The sequence below is a fragment of the Neofelis nebulosa genome, chromosome 3 (assembly GCF_028018385.1).
Source record: "Neofelis nebulosa isolate mNeoNeb1 chromosome 3, mNeoNeb1.pri, whole genome shotgun sequence".
NCBI classification, from domain to species: domain Eukaryota; kingdom Metazoa; phylum Chordata; class Mammalia; order Carnivora; family Felidae; genus Neofelis; species Neofelis nebulosa.
Genome location: NC_080784.1, coordinates 16499123 through 16508172, shown reverse-complemented (window position 1 = coordinate 16508172; position 9050 = coordinate 16499123). Strand labels below are relative to the sequence as shown.

The window sequence follows — 9050 nt, the reverse complement described above, 5'->3', positions numbered from 1 at the left end:
TATTATTTTTCTTGGTGATAAAGCTTCTTTGAAGATTTGTTTATTTATTTTCAAATGCTACTGCCCTTTGCTTTTGCTCTTAGTTTGGCTTTTTTTCCCTCCACCCTCACAACCACCATAGAGTTATCCTAATTTTTATATTTTATATCTTTACTATTCCTCACATCTCTTTATCAGTTAATTTTTTGAGTGGCAATTGTTTTGTCCCTAAGAATTGATTGACCAATTGCATCTTATATTCTTATTTTATTACCCAAGTAACTGTAGTATATATCATTTACTTTCCCTCTCTCCATTTCTTGTATGTTCTCACTAATGACTTGACAATTGAGGTTCATATAACAAATTTCATTACATTTCCCAGGCAAATGTTCCAAAGTAGGGAGGTGATTAGTCATAAGGTAGAATATATACAGGAGATAAAACATATAAAAGATAGCATATAGACGATAACAGAGATATTGAAGACTACCTAAGAGGCTATAGCTGTATTTCACTTGTACTGTTTATGTTCTTTGTACTCATGTTCATGTGCATCTGATTTCTAATACTTTATTTTGTAGACTTTTTCTTCACTCTGATTCATTTATACCTAAACATTTGTGTTCTGGGAGGCCCCCTTCTGATTGTGGTAATCTAAGTAATTCAGATTAATCCTATTGCTAACAGCTAGAAGAGCTGAACAATTATTTTTAAAAAATGTTTGAAGGCATCAGGGAATTAAGAAGCCAGTGAAGAATCATGGAGCCAAGATCTTAGAAAAGAAGGAAAACAGGAAGATGGGCATTGCATTCAGGACCCTGGAGCTTCTAGAAGAGGCAAATGAGAGGCTGAGGAGTTCAATAGAGGGTGACAAGGATCCAAGTACCCCTCTAAACTTTGGATAAACTACATGGCTGCACCCTAGGACTAAGTGTGAACTATAAATAATCTAATCTCAATAAGTGAGCTATAAATAATCTAATCTCAAAGGGACTAAAGTAGCTTCAAATAATCCCAATCCCTTGTTAGACTCAGGTTATTTAGGATTGCTGGAACCTTTAGCTATTACCAAGAAGAAAAACATAAATCCTCTCTACCGAAAGAGACTATCATCTTAAACTTCAGTGTTTCTCTACAATTCTTCATGTACTATATCTAATATTCACTTTTAAATAATCAAGACTATGACGAGACAAGTTAATGTAATAGATAACCAAAGGGGAAAACACACACAAAAAATGACTTATAGGTATCCGGATAATCAGACACAGATGTTAAAATAACTGTACTAATATGTTTACCGAAATAAAAGACATAATTGAGAATTTTTACAGAAAACTGGAAATTATTTTTAAAATGAAACTTCGGGAACAGAAAAATTTGGCAATGAGTTTAACAGCTAGAGAGAGAGAGGAAATTGAAAGATCAGTAATAAATATCCAAAATAAAAGCACAGAGAAACAAAAGTACAATAAATGAAGATAAGGGACTAAGAAACATAAGATACAGTGAAAAGTTTTGTGATATGCATAATTGGTGTCCAGAAGGAGAAGAAGAGAATTGGACAGTATTGTTATTTGCCAAGATAACACCTGAGAATTTTCCAAAATGGATTGATGATATCAAACTACAGATTTAAGAAGCACTATAGAACCAAGCAGATAACTATAAAAACACACCTAAGCATAGTATGGTACAACTGCTGAAAATGAAGGGTAAAAAAGGTCTTAAAAGTAGCTAATAAAAGAGAAGAAACATTACCTTCAAAGTAATAGCAATAAGACTGACAGTTTACTTTCCAATAGACACAATAAAAGCCAGGAGACAATGGAATGGTGTCTTCAAAATATTAAGAGAAAATAATCACAATCTATATTTTAATACCATCCAAAATATCCTTCAAAAATGTAAGCGAAATAAATACATTTTTGGACAGATAAAAATAGAATTCATCATCAGCAGACCTACACTAATGAAAATAAAGACGTTTTTCAGGCAGAAAGAAAATTATTCCAGACAGCAGCTCAGAGATGCAAAAAGAATGAGGAGAAAAATATAAGATACACAGAAAGGAGAAATAAAAATAATTATTGATGACTGAGATCATAGTGATAAAATTTTATGGGGTTTAAATATATAAAAATCAAAATGCATGGCAAAACCACTTTGAAAACAATTTGGTAGTTTCTTTAAAAAAATTAAACAAACATATGAGACCTAGCAATTCCAATATCCATCAAGTGGTGAATGTATAAATAAATTGTGGACTATTAACACAATAGAATATCATTCAGCTATACATAGTAGTGAACCAGTGATATCTGTGAGAACATGAATGAATCTCAAAACATGAGATAGTCTTAAGGATCATGATGATCTTAAAGAAATCAATCAGGGGCGCCTGGGTGACTTAGTTAAGTGTCCAACTTTGGCTCAGGTCATGATATCTTCATTGGTGAGCCTGGCATCGGGCTCTGTGCTGACAGCTTGGAGCCTGGAGCCTGGAGCCTGCTTTGGATTCTGTGTCTCCCTCTCTCTCTGCCCCTCCCCGACTCATGCCCTGTCTCTCTCTCTCAAAAATAAATAAACATTAACAAATTTTTAAAAATCACAACCAACCAATCTTAAAGAGATCAATAGTTACCTAAGCATGAGATGACTTTTCAGGGTGAAGTAAATGTTCTATATCACGATGGTCACATGGGTGTATGCATTTGTCAGAACTCCTCAAACTGTACACTTAAAACAGGAACATTTTATGCAGTGCCACCTCCTTCTTAATAAAGTTCATTAAATTGACAAACATATGGAAAAATAGCATCTAAGTTGGATAATAAGGTAAATATAGTTAAAGTGCTATAAAGTTCTAGTACTGTCCAGGAAGAGATAAAAGTATTTCTATTTGATGTTGATATTTTTTAAGGATGTGTGTAATCATATCTAGGGTCGCCACTAAAAGAATAGTAAAGTAATGTATAAATGCCAAAATAAGTGGGAAAATGGGGTAACAGAAACAATCAATTTGAAAGTAACAAAAGAAACATAGAATATGTGGGACAACTAGAAAGCAAATGGTAAGATGGTAGATCTGGAGTGAGAAAACAACTATATGCTGCTTATAAGAAACACATCACAAAGATAAGGACACAGAAATATCGAAAGTAAGGTAATAAAAAAAAGATGTATCATGCAAATACTAACCAAAAAAGCCAGGGTTATTATATTATTATCAGTCCATTAAAGTGGACTTTAAGGAAGAAATAATTGGTAGAGATAGACTATTTTATAAAAATAAGTAGTTTAATTTACCAGAAATATATAGTGATTCTAAACTGTATGCACTTAATAAAATAGCCTTAAAATGCGTAAGGCAAAACTCAGCGTAACTACAGGAAGAAATGGATAAATCTCCGAGCATAGTGTGAAATTTTCACATACCGTTCTCATGAAGGAGATAAAAAATATAGATTTGGACTTCACAATTAACAAATCTGGCCTAATTGATAGATAAACAATATTTCACTCAACACTGTAGAGTTCATTTTTAAAATTACACTTGGATTATTTATAAAAATTACCACATGCTAGGTTTAAATCAAACCTTAACAAACACCAAAGGATTGAAATGATATAGTTTATTGTCTGGCAGTAGTGGAATTACATTAGAAATAAATTATAAATAGACCATTTGAAGATCCCTCCAGGTATGAAAATTAAGAATTATCCTCTGAATAACCCATAAGTCAATGAAGAAATAACAATGGAGGGGTGCCTGGGTGGCTCAGTTGGTTAAGCGTCTGACCTTGGCTCAGGTCATGATCTCAAGGTTTGTGAGTTTGAGCCCTGCGTCGGGCTCTGTGCTGATATCTCAGAGCGTGGAGCCTGCTTCAGATTCTGTGCCCTTTCCCCTTTCCCCACTCTCTGCCCTTTCCCCACTTGTGCTCTGTCTCTCTCTCTCTCTCTCTCTCTCTCTCAAAAGTAAATAAACATGAAAAAAAGAAAGAAAGAACAAGGGGAATTAGAAAATATGTTACTGGAATGATAATGAAAATATTGCAAAGCATATTGGTTGCAGTTAATGCCGTACTTAGAGGAAAATTTATACCCTTACAACACATATAATAGAAAAGAAGAAAAGCTGAAAAATCACTGATCTAAGTATCTATCTCAAAAAGTTGGAAAGATATCTGACTCAAAGTGGAAGAGAGGAAAACATAATAAGAAGAGAACTAAATGGAATATAAAGTAAATACAACAGAGAGAGGGCCAACACAACAAGAAGTTGGCTCTTTGAAAAGACTAATAAAGTCCTAATTCCCTGGTGAGATCAAAGAAAAAAAGGTAAAAATAACCCATGTCAAGAATGAAAGAGCGGACTCTGTTATAGATCCTACAAATATTTAAAATATTATAAGAGGATATTATAACAATGTTATGTAAATAACTAAATTTTTTTTTACCAGTGGACAATTTTCTAGAAAAGCAATGTTTACCTAAACTGACACAAGAAAATCTCTATAGTCCTATAACAATAAAAGAAATGGAATGCATAATTTTAAATTTTCCATAAAAAAAATAAATCCAGATTACTTCACTGGTGAATTTTACCAAATACTTGAGAAAAAATTATGCCAATTGTATATAAACTTCTCCAGAGAATAGAAAAGTGAGACACTTTCCATTTTGTCTTCTGAGGCCAGTGTTACTTCAGTACCAAAACCTGACAAGCACATTATAAAAAAAGGAAAATTACAGGCTAATAACATGATGTTTTACATAAATGTAAAAAATAAATAAATTAACTACTAGCAAAATAAATCCAGCAATGTCTGGTGAATACACTGTGACCAAACGGGGCTATTCCAAGAATGTGAGAATGGTTTAATATTCTGGTTGCCCTGGCAGAATGGGGACAAGCCCTCTGGCTGGAGATACATGTAACACACTGACTTAGCATGACCTGGGAATGGCTGCCAAGGATGTCTTCAACAGAGGATTTGGTTTTGGTATAGTCAGTAGATCTGAGAACCAAATCTTGTAGCGGAGTGGAATTTTCTACTTCTGGTCATGCTTCCACGGATACAGGGAAAGCATCAGACCACCTAGAGACCAAATAGAAGATCTGTAACTGGAGACTTACTTTCAACCAACAAATGGAACATGGACAATACTCTTGGGATGGAAACTTCTTTGTAGAGTAAGTTGGCTGAAGGGTTGAAACTGACTCTCGGTACCATATTTATACTGAGGAAGAGCAGAAAATTGAAATCCCCTATAAATAAGATTGTTTCTGTCTTGACGGTGATGCGGATACAGATTTTTCTGGACCAACCATCTATGACTGGGCTGTGTTAGCCACTGGAGGTTGCTTGCTGGCTCTCAGATGAGTTTTGACACAGCCAAATCCAAACTGTCACAGGATCATTTTGCCCTGGGCTACAGGGATGCACACCTCCAGCTGCACACGCATGTAAACGATGGCACTGAATTTGGAGGTTCTATCTACCAGGGGCTTAAAACGAGAAGACTGAATTGCCAGTGAACCTGGCTTGCGTAGCTGTCACCAGCACCTGTTTTGATGTTGCTGCTAAATACACACTGGCTTGTAGAACTTCTCTATAGGCCAAAGTGAGTAATCCCAGTCTGATTGGACTGGGTTATACTCAAACCTTTCAGCCAGTAGTCAAACCTACCCTATCAGCTTTCACTGATGGAAAGAACATGAATGCAGGAGGTCACAAGTTTGGGGTGGGGTCCGAGCTATGAAGCTTCACGTGGTTTTGAGTGAAGCATCCGTTTTGTCTCTGGACATGAAGAGAAATGGACACACTGTGTTCGGGCCTTAAAACTCTTCTGTGAAATTTCAGAAGCGTGAACTTTTTATTCTTCCCAAGAATGGTAATAATCTTCCCCACACTGAAGTCTAGAGATCCTAAGTCCATCCTAAGGTTGGTGATTGAAGGCAGGCCGAGAATTGTCACGTCTGTGCCACATTTCAGTTCAGTGCCACAGTGTTATTTTCACATGCATGCCTCAGTGACAATGTAGTGTTGGGTTGTAAAGGAAGTGTGATCCAAGCTTCCAGTTTATACATCATGTGTTGCATGTCCCACATGTTTCAAGACCTTTTAAAAGATAATGGTCTCTGTGCTGTACTGGAACTTCTGTTTTGCAGCAGAGTAAAATGAAATAAATCCATCACGTTTGGAACAACAACAACAACAACAACAACAGAATCGTTTAACGTTTGAAAAAAAATGAAATTTGTCACTTTAACGGAATAAAGGGGAAAACAACATGTTACCTTCCAGATAATTTCTGAAAAAGAACTTGCCCAAAGCCAATATATATTCATGAACAGAACTTTTGCCAAAAATAAATAAAATTGGTTGAATCTAATAAAATGTACCTATAAATAATCTTACACAAACACGATTGAATGTTAAAAGCTTTACCTCCGGATATGAGAATAAGAATGTCCTACCAATCTGATAAGCAAGATAAAAGCAAACAAGTATAAGAATATGAACACAAGAATAAAAACTGCTCCTACTCACAATTTGGTGATGTACGTGGACTACCCAAAAGAATCTACCAATCAATTTTTTATTTATTTATTTATTCATTCATTCATTCATTCATTCATTCATTTTTGATAGAGAGTGACAGAGCACAAGTGGGGGAGGGCAGAGAGCAAGGGAGACACAGAATGCGAAGCAGGCTCCAGGCTCCGAGCTGTCAGCACAGAGCCTGACGCGGGGCTCAAACTCACAAACCATGAGATCATGACCTGAGGTGAAGTCAGATGCTCAACCGACTGAGCCACCCAGGTGTTCCCCTTCCAATAAATTATTTAAATTTAATTAGTGACTTTAGTTAGCAAGGTTGTTGGATACCAAAAGACAAAAATCAAATCTATCCTTCTATCCCAACAACAAGCAAAAAATAATATTTTAAATTATTTATCTATTTTTGATTGTTTTATTGAGACATAATTTTTTTTTAAATTTTTTTTTTCAACGTTTTTGATTTATTTTTGGACAGAGAGAGACAGAGCATGAACGGGGGAGGGGCAGAGAGAGAGGGAGACACAGAATCGGAAACAGGCTCCAGGCTCGGAGCCATCAGCCCAGAGCCTGACGCGGGGCTCGAACTCACGGACCGCGAGATCGTGACCTGGCTGAAGTCGGACGCTTAACCGACTGCGCCACCCAGGCGCCCCTATTGAGACATAATTAACATGCTAGTTTCAAGTGTACAACATAAAGATTTGAAAGAGCTTACTGCCTATGTTTTCTTTAAGGAGTATTATGGTTTGGGGTCTTACATTCAAGTCTTTAATCCATTTTGAATTTGTTTTTGTAGATAGTGTAAGATATGGGTCCAATTTCATTCTTTTGCATGTAGCTGTCCAGTTTTCCCAACAACATTTATTGAAGAGACTCCTTTTCCTATTATATATTCTTTTCTTCTTTATCATAGAGTAATGGACAGGAAGTCTTAAGCAAGACAAAAATATTGCTGTAAGGGAAAAGATGGACAAATATGGCTACATTAAGAATTTGTTACTCAAAAGACTCAACTTTATGTAAATGCTATTTTTCCCTGAATGGCTCTTTTTTTCCCCCCCGTTGAAAATTATGCTTTTGAGAGTCATCCATATTTTTTTAGATGCTTTATGTTTTATATATGGTATGCGATAGGGGCCAAGTTTCATTTAGGTAAAATGGGGAAAACTCTTAAACCATTGGTTTAAAGGTCAAGCACATGGTTACCTTTGGGGAGAACCGAGGGGAAAAGGATCAAGAGAGGAAGCCAAGAGGGCTGTTACTGATGTTCCATTTCTTGTCCTGGGAGGTGGTTCCACGAGAGTGATTACTTGGGGGTAATTCATTGGGCTTTATGACGATTTGCTCACTTTTCTGTATTTGTGTTACACGTCCACAAAAAGTTAAAGAAAATGTATCTTCCTTCCCTTACAGATATAGACTAGCAGTAAATGCATCGGTTCCTTTTCTCCTGAACTGTCCCCAATTTGTTTCCTTTTGCCAATTGCCCTCTCACCATCACCTTTAAAATTTTGTATTGGCCACCTGATGCATGCCATATATGCTGCTAGATTCGGTGGCGTATATCGTCACATTTAATCTTCCCAATGACTCTGTGAGTTGGATGTCATTCTAGCTGAGGCTTGGCGAGATCAAGTGATCTGTCGAAGTCAAACAGCTAGCAGACAGCAAGCAGCAGAGCCAGGATTAGGTTCTGGTGTGTTTGTTGCATTCCCCTGGGCTTTTAAAATCAAAAGATTAAACACAGAAAATCCTAACACCAATTCACCTGGGAATATCGTCAATCTATATAAAAATGCTATTAAAAAGGTACACCTAAGTAAAATGCAACGAATAAATATTCTTTTCTATGTACCTCGTATAAATGAAGAGCACTTTTCAAGTTTGTGAAGCTTTTTAAAAGTGGATGTAGTGGGAAAAGCATAGGTTTCTAGTCAGGTAACTCAAATCCCAGATTGGCTACTTATCACTTGTGTTTCCTTGAAAAGTTGCCCAAGCTATTTGACGCTTGATTTTTCTCATCTGCAAAAAGCAAATAATAACACCTGTTGGTGGTAAGCCAAAGGAATTGTGTAGGAATTATTTAGGACTGCGGATGAACAGAAGTCAGCCTGCAAGCCTGAGAAACTGAGAGAATTCAGGTTGTAATGACTGAAATTGTAGCAGAGGGCTGAGCTTAGCTAAGTACTCAGGACATTATAAATGCAGGTAGAGGCTAACTTATTGGAGCCCCACATAATCATACATAGAGCCAGCTGGTCCGCACTCCCCTGTTCCTCACCTTTCACCCTCCCTGCCCTCACCCCCACAGCTACAGACTCCTCCACTCTTGGTGCATTGAGAGCTGCTGGGAAGGACATGGACATATTAGAGACTGTCCAAGTGAGGTCAAATAACTCATCAAAAGGGCGCCTGGGTGGCTCGGTTGGTTAAGTGTCCGACTCCCGCTCAGGTCATGATCTCACAGTTCATGAGTTTGAGCCCCACGTCAGGCTCTGT

General features: G+C 36.8%; 1 pseudogene; it reads left to right on the top strand.

Moving 5' to 3' along the window:
- Window positions 1-4961: 4961 nt before the first annotated feature.
- LOC131506054 (voltage-dependent anion-selective channel protein 3-like) lies at window positions 4962-5883 on the top strand (annotated as a pseudogene).
- The last annotated feature ends 3167 nt before the right edge of the window (window positions 5884-9050 follow it).